The following is an 18700-nucleotide window of genomic DNA, read 5'->3' as shown; positions in this document are numbered from 1 at the left end:
AACCAGTCAGAATTTGCTGACTTTTGGAGGATGCAACCTCCTTCAGTTTATAGATATGAAAAAGGAGACGGACAGAAAGAGACTGTGGGAAAGCTATGGTGTCCACACACGTAAATAATTGTGAGCACAGTGCCTTGCACATAATAGGCCATCAGAAAATGTTTGCCACGATTGCTTATTAGACGGCGTGAAGACTGGTGGCTGGGACATCTAGTCAAGGAAGGATAGGTTCAGATGACTGAGAATGTGCTCAGTCTCTTGCTGCAGGCTGACTTTTATGCTTAAAGGCTCCTTTGTGCTCACTGCCCAGCCTCAGGCGATTGACATTGCTTTTGGCAGTCGGCTTTGCCCTGGAGCCTGCCTTTGCCCTTTCTTTCTCTTTGGCCCTGGGTGTCTTGAGACAGGTTGAATAACCACCCTGGAGTTCTGCCAGAGTCACAAGATGAGGAAGGGCAAGAAGACGGAGAGCAGGGTGGGGAGGCGGGGGTGGGGGAGTGCAGAGGAAGTTCAGCATCATGTGGTTTCAATGGCTCAAATACGCTTAGGCGGCAATCTTAGTCCAGCAGTTTATACTTGCCGAAAACCTGGCCCCTCCTCTCCGAGTGGTTTGTTTACTTCAGTCTGGTGGGCCTCTCTCGCCGTTTCCCTGAACTCATGAACCCTGGCCTTCATTCGTGCTGGGAAAGTGAGCAATTCTAGGGAGCCCAAAGTCCAGGGTGAAGTCAGCTGTAACCCAGATCAAGTCATCAGCTGTGACAGATGTCTGGCCCAGATGGAGGATACTGAATTGACAGCAAAAGGATTACCAGATTTTGTGTGCACCTCTGTCATTTATGGAGAAAATGAATTTGAATATGCAGCAAGGCTAGGTGCACTGCGGAAGTGAAAGAGAAGATGGCTTCTTGGGTAAAAGTGGGGACTGGAGGCCGATGGCCTCAGTTGGAACTGGGGCTCTGTTACTATAGATGCTGGACAACTTGTGTGCTATTTCTGTGTCCAATTTTCTCACTCAGTATTTATTTATTTATTTATTTATTCTTTTTTTAGTGTTTACTCTCTTTGTTTCTTTTTTTTTTTTTGGTCTACTTTTAGAGAACACAAGTCTTTGCATTTGTGGCTGTTGTATTTTTAAATTCATTCTAAGCATTTGAAAGACTTGGGACCTGTAGTAGGTACTCAGTAAGTAATTGTTGAATATGGTTAATGGTACCAACCTCAAGTGGATTGTTATGAGGATTAAGTGAGTTAATACTGGTCGATGTTCAGGGCAGTGCCCGCCATAGAGTAAGTGCTACATGAGTAGAGTGACCATGTGTCCCCTGTCCTGTTGGCTGGGACCGTCCTGCTTCAGACCCATTTCCTAGAGTAATAACTCATAGTATTCCCTTTCTGAAAAAAAAAATGACTCATTTTAAGTGTTAAACTATATGGGTTTCCTACATTTAAGTGTTTTGACACATTGATTTAAGAAACTTAAAAAAATAATTCCTACTATTCACTGTGTTAGATGCTAAGAGCAGTGGCCATAGGTTTTTCCCTTGCAGACTTATGATCTGTGGACTCTCTCACTGGAGCACTTTGAGAACACGATTAAGTAGAAAGCCTCATGACTTGGATGCATGGTTTAAAAGAATAACTGGATTTATACCCATGTTGTTCTTCGCTGTTGGAAAGTTCTTTATCAGTTTATACAGCAATCTGACAAGGTGGAAACGATTGCTATCTGTCTTTACTGGTGAAGAACAGGTTCCAACGGGACAAATAACTTGGTGGAGATGCAAGCTAGAGAGCATTGGTCCCAAAGCTCTGATTCCTCCATGCTTTTCTGCTGGTTGAACACTGTCTGCTGAGAGCTCTGGCCAGATGGTCTGAGAGCCCCCATGTGACTTGGACTCAATCATTCTACATTGCTGTAGGATAAGTAGCTTTTTCCCTATCAATTCTTAAATTTTATTTATTTATTTATTTATTTATTTATTTATTTATTTTTAGAGAGAGGGTAAGGGAGAGAGGAAGAGAAACATCAATGAATGAAACATCAACTGGGCCCACAACCCAGGCTTGTGCCCTGACTGGCAATGGACTGCTAGCCTCCTGGTGTGTAGAATGACACCCAATCCACTGAGCCACATCAGCCAGGGCCTTAGGAATTCTTAAAAAAATGTATGGATTACACTGATTAAAGGTAGGACACACATTTTGAATTAAAGGAAAGCAGAATAATGTGTGTGTGTGTTTTAAATTTCGAACTCTGCCTGGTCAGTGAAGTACCTCCATTCTCCAAGTCCTGTCTGGAGTGGCAGCTTTTTCTCATGTTCCTCTGCCTCCCTCTAGTGGCTGGAGCATACAATTACTGTTATTATGTATAGTAGTGATATGTAGTATAATAGTAATATATTTATAATTTATATTATATTTAAATACATATATACTATATTACTAATATATACCTATATATTTTGCAGTAGGGAATTATTGTTGCAAGATCACAGAAGCTACAAAAAAGCCAAGCCTTATCCACTCCTTCCCTCCATCCATCCCTCCAGCCTCGTGCAAACACTGTACTAAATACCAAGGACACAAAGATAAAAGCCTGACCCAGCGTTTCCCCACTTTTGACACTTTGGCCAACCCTTCTTTGTACCAAAAGAAACAAGGAAGATTTAATATTTCAAAGAAGAGTGGAAGTAACTACTCTTTTTGTTTCCAGTATTTCTTATACAAGGTTAAACACTGTGTTGCACTCGAGGCTTGCATTAAGGAACCAGGACCGCTTTCTTTTTTATCCGGTATCTGCACCATATAAAGTGGCCACTTTTGTTTTTCTTTCCTCCCCTCCTCTCTCCTCCCCTTCAGTCCCTTCCCTTTACCTCTCTTCCTACTCTGCCACTCCTTTGTGCTTTATCACCTCCTGGGGGTGGAATTTCTAGGCCTGGAAGGCATGGGCCCCACCCTGAGGCTTGCTGTCCGGCACTTTGCAGTGGTGAACATCAGAGGCAGGGTGGGGCGGAGTCAGACTTCTCAGGGACGCTGTGATCAAACAAACACTAAGGAATTTGCAATCAGCCACTTAGTCAAAACAAGGCAAGATTGCTTTCTGAGTACCACCCCCCACCCCAAGTCCCCACCGCCCCTGGAAACCAGCAAAGGCAGGAGAGGCTCTGCACATGCAAAATGAACAAACAAAACAAAACTAAACTAAACTGTCTGGTAAAAAGTACCCACAGATTCTGGGGTAGTCTCTCTTCTGAGAGACAGTTTCCACCGTGATGGTTGCAGTTTTAGAGGTGAGACTGAAAAATACAGAACTCTACTCTCCCCTTGTTAAGGTGAGTTAAAGGCAAAATCTTTTAATGTCATTAGGGAGAGAGAGTGTATGATATTGTGAAGAAACTGAGGCAGGCAATAGCTAAGAGGACTTACTCAAATTCGCACATGAAGTTGAGATAGAAATTTGTCTTCAACACCAAACTCTTCAACAGTGGATTCTTTTTTACCTTTGAGAGGTGAACAAAGAGTGGACCTGCTTGTTCTGGGCAGTACTTTTCCTTCTGGCAAATCCGACCTTTTATCACTTCCACTTTCATGAGCTATTCTCCTTGTTTGTGTCCTGACCTCCCACCCCAAGCCAGACACAAAGCTTTGTTTGCTTCCTTTCTGGCAGTTCCTGTTAGTTACCCAGTGCTATGGGCGTTTTAACCAGGGAATTCCCTGGCCTGAACATCTTTCTGATCTAGGATGTGAACTAAATTCATTGTGGTAATCACTTTGCAATATGTACATGCATGAAATCATTATGTTCTACAACTAAAACTAATACAATGATGTATGTCAATTAAATATTGATTAAAAAAGATTTTAATAGAAAAAGGTGAAGTCAGGTTGGTGAAATGACTGTCCTCAGTCATTTTGAAGAAAATGCATGAGGATAGTTATGCCCTTTAAGATGGTTGTGTAGAAGAGCAAAGTCTAAAGCATGGTGTGGCTTTCAAATGTGTGCTTTAGATAATCCTTAGTTTAGAACACAAGTGGCAAACGCAAGGCCTGTGGGCAAATCCGGCCCTCCACCTCCTTGTATCCAGCCCAGCACCTCGTTTCTACCCAGCGGTAGCACGGAGCTCCTTGCCCCTGGTTAAGGAGTAGTCCCATTTATACAGTCCTAAAATTGCATTTGGCCCCTTGAAGGCAACAGTGAGGCTGATGTGGCTCCCGGTGAAAAAGAGTTTGATGCCTGTGGTTTAGAAATGATTCATGTTAGAACTGGGGATGCCTGAGAGCATCCTGTATCAAATATCTCTCTACAGTTATTCTTTTAAAACTCAGAATTGTGTTCTAGACCAACCTCCACCACCCACTAAGCAGGTTATTACTATTATTTCTTTGCATCTCTAAAAGGGTAAGTTTGCACAATGCAGCCCATGTTCTTTTGAGCTCTACCCTGTGCTTCCAGAATTTAGCTGTAAAATAGTGTTCACTTCAGATATCCTCTAGTGGCTAAATTATAAATGCATATTATACTAATGTGGAATTTCTAGTTGGAATAAGAAACCTAAATTCCACAGTGACACAGTGATCACCCTTTAAAATGAAGTCATGCAGGTGCAACCATGGCCACCCAAACCCCCAGTGGATGGTGGGAATTAGCTCGATGCACAGCTTGTCCTCACTACTCCAGAGGCATGTCACATAAGTGTAAAAAGAAACCTTGACAAGTGTATTGGCTAAAGTTTTCAAATAGCAAAATATTAGAAGCAGCCTAAGTGCTTCTCAATAGAATAGTAGCCCGTTTGCCCAATGAAATACTACGCAACAGTGAAAGTTAATGATTTAGAGTTACACCCTTCAGCCTAGGAGTGGAACTGTATAGGTCACAGCCCAAGTGCATCTCTTTAAGGCAAGTTACCTTCCCAGATAATTTTACCCATTTACATTCTTTCTAGCGATGTGTAAGGGTTCTCATTTCCTCAGATACTCAGCAATACTTGGAGGTGTCTGACTTCATTTTTTTATGTGATCGATTTTATTTTTCAAAATAAGTTTTCTCCTCATCTTTAACAAGCTAAGCATTTTTACACTTTAACCATTTGATCTTCCTCTTTGTAAAAAGCCTGTTCAAATCTTGCTTCTATTTTTCTACTGATTTTTGAGCCATTTTCTTATTTATGTGTATGAGTTTATTACAGGTGGATAATAAATTTTCAGTGGATATACACCTTACTCCAGCATATGGCTTGTCTTTTCACTTTTAAAATGGCCTTCTTTTCATTCAGAAGTTTTATATTTTAATGCAGTCAAAATTGCATTTTTTCTTTATTGGCTTGTTTCACCGTGTGTACGTCGTGTTTAAGCAGCCCTTTTCCAGGCTTAAGGCATGAAAATAATCTACTGTGCTCTTTCAGAAGTTAAGAAAATTTTTCATCTGTTTTGTTCACTGCGGTGGACTTTGAGTGTGGTGTGACACAGGAGACTCCTTTGTCTGTGACTAGAAGCTGCTTCTTTTCACGTGTCACTAGGGTGTTGGGCTGGAATTGGAACTGTCACTATCAACCAGTGGTTTTTAATATGTNCACTTTTAAAATGGCCTTTTTTTTCATTCAGAAGTTTTATATTTTAATGCAGTCAAAATTGCATTTTTTCTTCATTGGCTTGTTTCACCGTGTGTACTTCGTGTTTAAGCAGCCCTTTTCCAGGCTTAAGGCATGAAAATAATCTACTGTGCTCTTTCAGAAGTTAAGAAAATTTTTCAACTGTTTTGTTCACTGCGGTGGACTTTGAGTGTGGTGTGACACAGGAGACTCCTTTGTCTGTGACTAGAAGCTGCTTCTTTTCACGTGTCACTAGGGTGTTGGGCTGGAATTGGAACTGTCACTATCAACCAGTGGTTTTTAATATGTAGATGCAGATGTAAATATGTAGATGCAGATGTAAATATGTAGATAGGTAGATATCAAATATTTCTTTGCACATACTTTTATTTGTTGCACTACATGTTTTCTAGCTCTGTCCTCTGAGGGATTCTAGATGCAGTGATGCCCTGGTGCCAATGCATGTACTTCCCACATCTTGGTTTCCAAACGCTGCTCTCCACTAAAAGGAAAGACAGCCCTTTGGAGAAATGGCTGATTCCTGGAGCAGGGAGAGCCTGGAACATCGTGCCTTTCAGAAAGTAAGGAAGTGTTCAAAGAATGGTGGAGACATTTCTAAAAAAAAAGAGAAGCCAGCTTATAGGAGCTCCCACTGACCAAGTCTGGGGCAATGTGAGCATTTTGTGTAAAAAATTATAATTAAGGATTATAGTTCATAAAATAAAATAAGAATCCAGGAAGTATAGACTGATATAAATAAATACGTCAATGAGTACTCAAAGGAATATAGCAAATAAAAGAGAAAGGGAAGTAAATTTATAGTGGAAAAGCCTGGCAGATCACCAGCTTAACCAACTGATCAAAGTTAACATCACCAGTACCGGGACAAAAATAGCTCATATGCTAAAAGCAGGATTCTATTCTAGTTTTGCTAGAGCCTGCCTGACAAATAAAGGCATTACCAAAACTCTGATTTTTGCATATTTTATTTTTTTAAAAGATTTTATTTATTTATTTTAGAAAGCGGGGAGAGTGGGAGAAAGAGAGGGAAAGAAGCATCAATTTGACAGAGAAAGACCGATCAGTTGAACCTGCAACCCTGGCAAGTGCCCCTACTGGGAATCTAACTGGTGACCTTTCATTCTGCAGGATGACAGAACTGAACCAAACTGGTCAGGGCTATTTTGTTTATTTTTATAATTACTTTAATTTCCTTTCCTATATATGTATAGGTATATATACATACACATATACACATAAATGAATAAAATATGTACAAATGTATCAAAGTGGTCATATGCATTTTCTTTCCTTTTTTTAGTTTAGAACTTTATTTTTTTTAACTTAAAACATTTTTTTTCTAAGATTTTATTTATTTATCTTTAGAAGGGAAGGGAAGGAGAGAAGGAGAGAAATATCAATGTATGGTTGCTTCTCATGCGTCTCCTGCTGGGAACTGGCCTGCAGCCCAGGCATGTGCCCTGACTGGGAATCGAACCATGATCGTGTGGTTCGCAGGCCCGCGCTCAATCCACTGAGCTCCACCAGCCAGGGCTAGAACTTTATTTTTGTGGTTATGCTTTTCTTCTCATATCAGGACCCTTCATTCCCTGTGTTAACAATTTATTATATATTCTCTCAGATTTTACATACTCATCATCCTAAACATACCTGTACATGAGTGTAGGTACGTTGTCATTTTTCTAACCAAAACTGGAAACATAGAACTTAAAAAAAGAGAGACATATCTGATGCATAAAATTAAAACTTTACTTTGGCAAAAGAAAGCATAAATAAAATGCTTTTTATAAACTGAGAATAACAAAATAAAACAGATAATATGACCCAGTAGAAAAAATGGACAAATGATATGAATAGAAATATCATAGAAGATCAAAACTAAATGGGCAGGAAGTATATGAATTGGGAGCTCTTTATGTGTAACCGGGGAAATGCAGACTGTACCAGCAGCAGTGAGATGTCACGGTGCACGTGTCAGACTGGCAGAATTGAAGAGAACTGGGCTGTTTGTGGGGACATCGTTCTCAGTCATTGTTGTTGCAATTGCTAAGTGCCTTTTTGGAAAGCAAAGTAGCAATAGGCATTCAACCCAGCACCTCCTCCCCTGAGTATCTGCCTCATGGAAATAAAAGCAAACATAGAGGACAATTTATTATGACCCTGTTGGTAGCGGCTACTAACTGGAAACAAACGATGCCAATTAGTGGGGAAGTGATTGACAAAACTATGAATACTTACCGCAGAATGGGTTACAGCCACTAAAATAAGTGAATCAGAAATTTACCAGATGACTTGGAGGGATTTCTGTGAGAAATCACTGAGTGAGAAACACATTCAAAGTGTGTAGAATGATTTTATTTTTATAAAACAGAGACAACTGCAAGCATCTTGAGACTTGGGTTCATGTAAGTTTTATTCTCTGGAGTCCCTAGTTATTCTTCTGCCTAGTCCTATCTGGTTTTCTGTTCCATCTCTCCATGAAAAGTCCTGCTAGTCTCCAGTGACCTCCGAGGTGCCCAAACTGTCACTTTTTCATGCTCATTTCTCAGATCTCTCAGCAGCACGTGGCACAATCAACCATACCTGGCTTCCTGAGGCTTTTCTTTTGTTTCACTTGTCTGACCTCACATGGTCCTGGCCCTCCTCTGCCCTCTCTGCTTGGCCCTGCTCTGTTTTCTTAATCGCCAAGTTCAGTAATTCTTGGGCTTTGTCTTGGGTCCTCCTCTCCACACCACCTTCTCCATAGGTAATACTATCCTTCCTCAGACGTTAAGCAGTTCCCACATTCTGTGACTCCCATTTTTAAATTTCTACCCCAAACTTTAATTTCCAGGATCATGTGCTAACAATCTATTCATGTCTTTTTGCTTTTCTCCTAAGACCTGTTTCTTCCCAGTTTAAGTAAAAACCACCCGAACGGTTGCTCATGTGAGAAACTTGGGGATTGTTCTCGGTACTTCTCTCTTCTGCTTTCACATGTAGTCTATAACACAATTCTATAGATTCTACCTCTAAAATGTGATCCAAATTTGTTTCTTTCTCTCTTCATCTATAGTTGCAGGAGCTTCCCATCTGATTCCCCAGTTTTACCCCTTTTGACTCCAAACTGGTTTCCATGTCTCTCACCAAGTGCTCTTTTTATATTTATATATGTAAATCTCAAAATGTTACTTCCATGTTTAAAACTCCCAATAGCTTCCCATCACAATGAGAAGCAATATGAGCTTCATATCACCTAAAAGTGTTTGTATGCCATGCCCAATTTATATGTCTAACTTAAGCTCCTGCCACATACAATAGAACTTCAACAACTTCTTCTTCCTCCTCTTCTTCTTCTTGTTCTTCTTCTTCTTCTTCTCCTTCCACTTCCTCTTCTTCTTCTTCCTCCTCCTCCTCCTCTTCTTCCTCCGCCTCCTCCTTCTTCTTTTGCTCATGTTAAGTTCAAAATGAATGTTCTTGATGGATAGTTGGGTAGAGAGAGGATTCTGCTCCCTGCAGTCCCCAAGGAACTAGGCTGGAAAAGGCATTGCCGTGTTCCCTAGTTCACTAGATGTGAATACTCTTGTTGGTAGACAGAAAAAGAATAAGAGTGAAGAGTGTTATGAAAGGTTTTTGTGAGCCAGGCCTGGAAATAACTTGTCTTATTTTTTTCCACCTTTTATTGGCTATAAGAAATCAGGCACATGGCGTCTTCTAACTGCAATGGAGGTTGTAGAATCTAGCCTGGTTGTGTGCCCACAACTAGGAATAAGAGGGAAAGGGAGATTGGAAAACAGCCAGTGTCTGCAATGGCATTTACTGAATTTTTGTTGAACAAATTAGTAATCAAAGTTTCACATATAAACGTGACATTTTTTTCTTCTTTTTTTAAAAATAAAATTGAGAACTATAGTAGATGATCCTCAGTGTAGATGTAACTTACAATTCTTTTGGAAATATCTCTACTCTAATGCTTACTCTGAGACAGTAAGACTAACCACACTTTAACTCAGGGAACTGCACAGTACAACTTACAGATATTTCTGTCAAAAGCAGTTATAATGCCTTCTGGTACCTAAGCAATTAACTCTCAAGAATCAGTAGACTCTCCAGATCAGTAGACCTGGAGTGAGTAATTTCCTGAAGGTTCTGAATAGTAAAACATTAAAAAAACCCCAAACATGATAATCTTTAGGTGGCCTTATTTAAATTGAGCAAGCTATACATTTAGTTTCTAGTTGATATAAGAGGTTATAAAGTTCCTAGGGTTGGTGTTGTGTTGGTAACATATTTTGGTTTCTTTAAAAGTTTAAAAAAACATAGTACACATAACAAAAAGTATAGGAAAAGGCAAATGTACAGTTTAAAAAAATAACAAAATAAATATCCATATATCTGCCCAAAAGTCCAATAAACAGAATATAACTATACCTCAGAAATCATTTCTCCTGTGTCCCTCCCTAGTCTCCCAGAAGTGATCACTATCTGAATGTGTTTTAATTTCTTTCCTTTATTTTTAAATGGATTTTTGCTTCTTTTATTTTTGTTTATGAACTTTACATATATAGAGTCACAGTGTATATATTCACCTGTGATTTAGTTCTTTTAGTCAACCTTATGTCTTTGCAATTCGAACACACTGATGTATAAACTATACATCATTAATATTAGCTCTTGTGTTTATTCTTCATTGAATAAATATGCTATATATAATTGTCTATTTTGTGCAAATTTTATTACATGGAGAATTCCAACCATACACAAATATGGAATAGTATAATGAATCTCCCAATACCCATTATCCAGTTTCAAGAATTACCAGCTCATGGCCAATCTTGTTTCATCCATGCCCCCACCTAATTCATTCTCACTAGTATTATTTTGAAGGAAATCTCATACATCATATTATTCCACTATATCTCTAAATACATAAAATATTGTATATATATTTCTAAATTTGTTTGAGGAATTAAAAAAAAACTATAGGCAACTTTTGTTCAAGATGGCAGTGTAGGTAAACACAGTGCTCACATCCTCTCACAACCAAATCAAACTTACAACTAAACTACAGAACAACCATCATTCAGAGCTGTCTGAAATGCTGTTGAATAGAAGTCCTGCAAATAGAGATAGAAAGAAGTCACATTGAGACTGGTAGGAGGGGTGGAGACTTGGAACAGGTTCATCCCACATCCGCATGTGACAGAATGAAATTTAGAGGGACATTTCTTCTGCAGACATCCTCTCTGAGGAGCAGGGGTCTCAGTCCCACATCAGGCCTCCAAGCCAAGGATTCCAGTGCTGTGAAGAGAAGTCCCAGTAACTTCTAGCTGTAAAAACCAGCAGGAATGGAGGCTGAATGAAACAGAGGGCTTCTGGAGTCCCAGGCAGTTCCTCTTAAAGGTTTCACAAGTGCATGTACTCTGACTCACTCTTTCTGAGCTGCAGAACTGAGATAGCATATCCAAAGGCACTAGGGACATACGAGGAGAAACTGAAGTTATCTGGCATTAGTGTGAGAGCTGGGGGGTGCAGCTTTCTCCCAGACCAAAGGGGTGGCAGAAGCCCTTTTTCCTTTGAGGAGTCCTTGCCACACAGATATGGCAGTCAGGTACCATATCTGAGTGTCCATCAACCTGTCTGTCACTGTTTGTCCCCCATATCCACCCAGCAATTTTTGAGACCCTGCTTCACCCAAGCTGTTTCCAGTGTTTTTCCCATATGAATGGCCTGTCTTGGCTCATGCATCAGACTTTCCTAAAATCTCTCAAAAAATCAGCATCTGGCCTCAGCATGCTCTGTACCACTCACTAAGTGGTCCAGGGCCCAACACTAGCAGCAGCCAGCTGTGTTTTGCAGCTTGGCTTCTGCTGGACATCTCTAAGCCCAGCACTAGTAGTAGGCAGATGCAGATCACTTTGTAACTCAAGCTGGCGGCCCTGGGAAGAACACAAATGATGGCAGATCTTGGCCTGTATCTCCTGGGAGGCTGCATAGCCAGCGCATCTAGTGGAGAGCTTCAGACTGTGTCAAAATGCTACCCAGCTACCTCTACAACGACACACTCAAGGGGCAGACTCAGCAGGCAACAGAGCCCTGCTGAAGTTAGTCTGGCTCTGTGGGGTGGGCCCTTGCACAGCTGATCCTCCATGATTGTCAGTGGTCACAATCTCCTTGTAGCAGATTGGCCTGGGGGGTATATTCTTCCCATTGATGTGCCAATAACAATCAAGGCTCAACTATAGTAGGAGGGTGTACACAACCCACACTAGGGTGGGGTTCCACTAGAGTGCCTGGCTTAGGTGATTGGAGAGGTTTTGCCACTGGACCCTATAGGACAGGGGTGTCAAACTCATTTTCACTGGGGGCCACATCAACCTTGTGGTTGCCTTCAAAGGGCTGAAATAATTTTAGGACTGTATAAATGTAATTAGTCCTTAACTATTAAGGAGTTAAAATTACATTCAGCCCTTTGAAGGCAATCGTGAGGCTAATGTGGCCCCCAGTGAAAAAGAGTTTGACACCCCTGCTATAGGCCATCTACTACATTAGGTCACTCTACTGAGCCCAGGAGATACAGTAACTCTACCTAATATATAAAAACAAACACAGGCAGGCTGCTGAGATGAGGAGACAAAGAAACATACCCCAAATGAATGAGAATAACAAAACTCCAGAAAAAGAACTATACAATACAGGGACAAGCAATCTATTAGATGCAGAGTTCAAAACATTGGTTATAAGGATGTTCAATGAACTTAAAGGAGAGTAGTTGAACATAGAGAGGACTTTAATAGCAGAAAAAAAGGACATGGAAACCATGAAAAAAAAACCCTATGGAAACCATAAAAAAGAACCAGTTAGAAATGAAAAATACACTAACTGAAATGAGGAATAATTTACAAGGAATCAACAGTAGAGTAGATCAAACTGAGAATCAAATTAGTGATTTGGAATATAAGGAAGCTAAAAACACCCAATCAAAACAACAGTAATAGGAAAAAATGAGGATAGTATAAGGAGCCTCTAGGACAACTTCAAGTGCACAAATATTAGCATCATGGGGGTGCCAGAAGGAGAAAAAAAGAGCAGAAAATTGAAAATTGATTTAAAAAATGACAGAAACTTTCCTAACTTGGTGAAGAAAACAAATACCCTAACTTAGTGAAGAAAATAAATACACAAGTTTAGGAAGTGCATAGAGTTCCTAACAAGATGAACCTGAAGAAGCCCACATCAAGACACATCATAATTACAAAGAAAAGGTTAAGGACAAAGAGAGAATCTTAAAAGCACCAAGAGAAAATCAGTTAGTTACTGACAAAGGAGTTCCCATAAGACTGTCAGCCAATTTCTCAACAGAAATTTTGCAGGCCAGAGGAATTGACAAGAAATATTCAAAGTAATGAAAAACAAGGACCTACAGCCAAGATTAGTCTATGCAGCAAAGCTATCATTTAGAATCAAAGGACAGATAAGGAAATGCTAAAGAAGTTCATCACCACCAAACCACTATTACAAGAAGTGAGAGAGGGTCTTCTTTAAGAAGAAGAAAAAAAGATAAAAAGTATGAATGATAAAATGGCAAAAAATACATATGTATCAACAAATGAATCTAAAAACCAAAATAATTGAAGAAGCAGAACAGAAACAGACTCATAGATACAGAGGACATTTGGATGGCTGTCAGATGGGAGGGGTCTTTGGGGGATGAATGAAAAAGGTGCAGGGGTTAAGAGGTACAAATTGGTTGTTACAGAATAGTCACGGGAATATAAAGTGTAGCATAGGGAATAGAGTCAATAATCTAATAACTATGTATGGTGCCAGATGTATGGTATTAGATTTATCAGGATGATCACTTAGTAAGTTATATAATATCTAATCACTGGGGTATACACCTGAAACTAATATTGTATTGTATGTCAACTATAATTAAAAAATTAAAAATGATTTAAGTTCTCAAAAAAATGAAAAACATAATCACAGTACTATTATCCCACCAGAAAGATTAATAGTAATTCTTTAAAAAAATTTTATTGTATTTTTCCATTACCATTTAGTTTCCTTATGCTGCCCTCCCTGCTGCAATCACCACACTGTTGTCCATGTCATGAGTCCTTTTTGTTCAATCTCTACACTCTCCCCCTGCCTTAGCTGTTATCTATGAGTCTGTCTCTATTTTGCTTGTTAGTTTAGCTTGTCCATTAGATTCCACACATGAGTGAAATCATGTGATATTCATCTTTCTCTGATTGGCTGGTTTCACTTAACTTAATGTTCTCCAGGTCCATCCATACTGTTTCAAAGGGTAAAACTTTCTCCTTTTTTATGGATGAGTATTATTCCACAGGTAAGTGTCCCAGAGTTGTTTTATCCACTCATCTACTGATGGGTGCTTGGACTGCTTCCATATCTTGGCAATTGTAAATAATGCTTAAATGAACATAGGTGTGCTTATGTTCTTTTGAATTAATGTTTTGGGTTCCTTTGGTTATATTCCCAGAAGTAGGATCACTAGGTCAAAAAGCAGATTCATTTTTAATTTTTTTGAGGTATCCCCTCCTGCTTTCCACTGTGACTGCACCATTCTGCATTCACCAACAGTATAAAAGGGTTCTCCCTTCTCCACATCCTTGCCAGTACTTGTTTGTTGATTTACTGATGATGGCCATTCTGACAGATGTGAGATGGTATCTCATTGTGGTTTGAATTTGTATTTCTCTGGTGATTAGTGACATTGAGCATCTTTTTATATGTCTGTTGGCCATCTCTATGCCCTCTTTGGAGCAGTGTTTATCAGATCCTTTGCTCATTTTTAAAATTGTGTTGTTTGTATTTTAGATGTTGAGTTTTGTAAGTTCTTTATAAATTTTGGATATTAACCCCTCATCAGATGTATATGTTCATGCATTCTGTGGGTTGTGTTTTTATTTTGTTGATGATTTCCTTTGCTGTTGAAAATGTTTTAGTTTGATGTACTCCTATTTGCATATTTTTTCTTTTGTTTCTCTTGCCTGGGGAGATGTATCCAATACAAAATTGCTGCAAGGAACACCTGTGATTCTGCTATGTTTTTTTTCTAGATTTTTTATGGTTTCAGGTCTAACATTTAAGTCTTTGATCCATTTTCAACTGATTTTTGTGTGTGGTGTAAGAAGGTGGTATAGTTTCATTTTTCTGCAGGTATCTGTCCAGTTTTCCCAACACCTTTTATTGAATAAACAATCTTTAGCCCATTGTACATGCTTGCTTCCTCTCTTGATTATTAATTGACTATAAAGTTGTGGGTTTATTTCTGGACTGTATATTCTATACCATTGATCTATGTTTCTGTTTTTATGTCTGTATCATGCTGTTTTTATTACCATGGCCTTATAGTATAGTTTCATATTAGGTAGCATAATTCCTCTCAATTTGTTCTTCTTTCTAAGTATCACTGTTGCTATGTGGGGCCTTTTGTGGTTCCACATAAATTTTTGAAGTATTTGTTTTAGCTCTATAAAATACATCATTGGACTCTGGATAGGAATTGCATTGAATCTATAGGTTGCTTTGGGTAGTATGGACATTTTAATGACGTTAATTGTTCCCATCCATGAGCATGGTATATGCTTCCACTTATTTGTATCTTCTTCAATTTCTTTCTTCAATGTCTTATAATTTTCCAAGTACAGGTCATTTATGTCCTTGGTTAGGTTTATTCCTAGGTATTTTATTGGTTTGAAGCAATTGTGTATGGTGTTTTAAAAATTTTTCCTTTCTGTTTGTTATTGACATATAAAAATACAATTAATTTTAAAAATATATTTTATTGATTATGCTATTAGTTGTCCCACTTTTCCCCCTCATTCCCCTCCACCCTGCACACCCTCTCCCCCCCACATTCCTCCCTTTAATTCATGTCCATGTGTCATACTTATAAGTTCTTTAGCTTCTACATTTCCTATACTATTCTTGCCCTCTCCTTGTTTATTTTCTACCTACCATCTATGCTACTTATTCTCTGTACCTTTTCCCCTCTCTCCTCTTCCCAATCCCCTGTTGCTAATCCTCCATGTGATTTCCATTTCTGTGGTTCTGTTCCTGTTCTAGTTGCTTGCTTAGTTCATTTTTGTTTTTGTTTTAGGTGTGGTTGTTAATAATTGTGAGTTTGCTGTCATTTTACTGTACCTGTTTTTTATCTTCTTTTTCTTAGATAAGTCCCTTTAACATTTCATGTAATAAGGGCTTGATGATGATGAACTCCTTGAATTTGAACTTATCTGGGAAGCGCTTTATCTGTCCTTCCATTCTAAATGAAAGCTTTGCTGGATAGAGCAATCTTGGCTGTAGGTCCTTGCCTTTCATGACTTGGAATACTTCTTTCCAGCCCCCTCTTGCCTGCAAGGTCTCTTTTGAGAAATCAGCTGACAGTTTGATGGTACTCCTTTGTAGGTAACTGTCTCCTTATCTCTTGCTGCTTCTAGGATTCTCTCCTTCAATTTAATCTTGGCCAATGTAATTATGATGTGCCTTTGTGTGTTCTTCCTTGGGTCCAACTTCTTTGGGGCTCTCTGAGCTTCCTGGACTTCCTGGAAGTCTATTTCCTTCACCAGATTGGGGAAGTTCTCCTTTATTATTTGTTCAAATAAGTTTTCCACTTTCTGTTCTTCCTCTTCCCTTTCTGGCACCCCTATGATTCAGATGTTGGCACATTTAAAGTTGTCCCAGAAGTTCTTCAGTCTCTCTTCCTTTTTTTTTTTTTCAATTCTTGTGTCTTCATTCTGTTCTGGTTGGATGTTTATTCCTTACTTTTGTTCCCAATCATTGATTTGAGTCCCAATTTTGAGTTTTCACTGTTGGTTCCCTGTATATTTTCCTTTATTTTCCTTTGTTCAGCCTTCATTTCCTCCTTCATTTTTGACCAAATTCAGTCATTTCTGCGAGCATCCTGATTACCAGTCTTTTGAACTCTGCATCTGATGAGCTGCCTATCTCCTTGTCACTTAGTTCCTTTTCTGCAGTTTTGATCTGTTCTTTCATTTGGGCCATATTTCTTTGTTTCAAAGTACCTGTTATGTTGTAAGGGGTGGAGCCTTAGGTAGTCACCAGGGTTGGGTAAACTTCTTTGCTGCATTGTGGTGCTGTCTGTGTGTGGGAGGAGTCAGAGAGGGAACAATACTGCTTGCTCGGGGTCGCCCCACTTTCCATGACTTCCCTTGCTTCCCATGAGAGGGTTGTGCCCTTTCAGGTGCTGATTCCCAGGTGGGTGGGTTTGTGTGTGTTCTCGAACCTGTGGGTCTCTCTGACGGACTCCTCTGTGATACTGGGAGCTTCTCCTGCCTCACAATCCCCATAGATTTTACAGCCCGAGGTTCTGAAGCTTTATTTACCTGCAGTGAAACCCTGGGTTTTGTGGTCTGTCTAACTTCCCCACTGTTCCTCCTAGCTTACCCATGCACAAATATGAGGGCACCCGACCCACCAGCCCTTCCCTTGCCTGCGTGGTCTGCTGCCCTGCCGTGTGTCTTCTCTGCCCAGCTGCCCATCTCTGCCCTTCCTACCAGCCTGGATGAATGATTCTTTATCTCCTTGGTTGTTGGAGTTCCATGCAGTTTGGTTTTCCTGGCAGTTCTGGTTGTTTTTGTTTTTAAATTGGTTATTATCCTTCTTTTATTTATGTGAGGAAGCAAAGTGTTTCTACCTATGCCTCCATTTTGGCCATAATTCCCCATCTTGTCTAAAATGTTTCTGAAGCTCTCCTCATTTTTGTTTCTTTTTGCTACTCTGCCTAGGAGTATTTTCCTATCTTGTCTTCCAAATCACTGATTTTATCCTCTGCTTCATCTAACCTACTGTTTATTCCTTGCAGCATATTATTTATTTTAGATATTACATTTTTTTTTATTTCCAACTTGTCCTTTTTTATGGTTTCTATGTCTTTTTTTTTGGTTTCTATGTCTTTTTGTCATGTTGTTGACTATTCTTATAATCAGTACTCTAAACTCTATCTGATAAATTGCTTGCTGGGAGACTTCTCTCCCAGCCTTCAGCTGGGCAGAGAAGACACACGGCAGGGCAGCAGACCACATAGGCAAGGGAAGGGCTGGTGGGTCAGGTGCCCTCATATTTGTGCATGGGTAAGCTAGGAGGAACAGTGGGGAAGTTAGACAGACCACAAAACCCAGGGTTTCACTGCAGGTAAATAAAGCTTCAAAACCTCGGGCTGTAAAATCTATGGGGATTGTGAGGCAGGAGAAGCTCCCAGTATCACAGGGGAGTTCTTTCTTCATCTGGAGAATTCTCTTGTTCTTTCCTTTGGGGACTGTTTCTTTGTCTTTCCATTTGGCTGTTTCTTTGTACTTGTTTTTATGTACTAGGTAGATATGCATCTGGTGTAGGCCTTGTCAGATGCTGCTTGGGACTGGTCCCGGGCCTCCTGTTTTGAGCTTATCAGGAATCCACAGCTTCTGGCTCCCTCTCAGGCCTGGGTGTGTGCAGAAAGAACCAGGCTGCACACCAAGGCCTACACTGATCAGCACCAGTCCCAGGGCAGGGTGAGCTAAAATCTCAGAGCTCCCAGAGATATGCTTTAGTTGTTAAACTAATCAACTAGTATAGTCTCAAGCTCTACTTAGCAGCCTAACTTAAGCTCTACAGGGTGGGCAGAGTAATTCCTGCTGGAAGGGCTATTGCTTTCCCTCAGGCTGATGCCAGTTGAGAACGATAGCTCATACATTATGGGGAATGACTCAGCATGGAGATCCTGGTGGCTCTTCCTTCAGCTGTCTCCCCAGAGCCACCAACTCTAGACTTCCCTCAACCATTCTGAACTCCCTCTGCTGGAGACATGGGTAAGTGGCTGTAAACAAAATTTTGTGGATTAGCCCTTCAGAGGTTCTCTGTGTCTCCAGTCTTCTGTCCTTGTTCCAGCAGGCAGGAACCTGCTGCTTTTCACAGTTGGATATCTTCTGGGTTCCTTTCCTGCCTCTGGTTCTGTAGGCTGAAGAGTCCAGCTTGGGGTTTGGACTGCACACTTCTCAGGAGGACCTCTGTGGCCACTGAAATATCCCTGCGGAATTTCAGCTGCCATCCGTGGGAGACCAGCCAGCCCTGTCATGTCTCTGTACTCC

Source organism: Sturnira hondurensis, unplaced genomic scaffold, assembly GCF_014824575.4.
Source record: "Sturnira hondurensis isolate 20B ecotype Veracruz unplaced genomic scaffold, ASM1482457v3 Scaffold0016284, whole genome shotgun sequence".
NCBI classification, from domain to species: domain Eukaryota; kingdom Metazoa; phylum Chordata; class Mammalia; order Chiroptera; family Phyllostomidae; genus Sturnira; species Sturnira hondurensis.
This window is presented reverse-complemented; position numbering follows the sequence as displayed.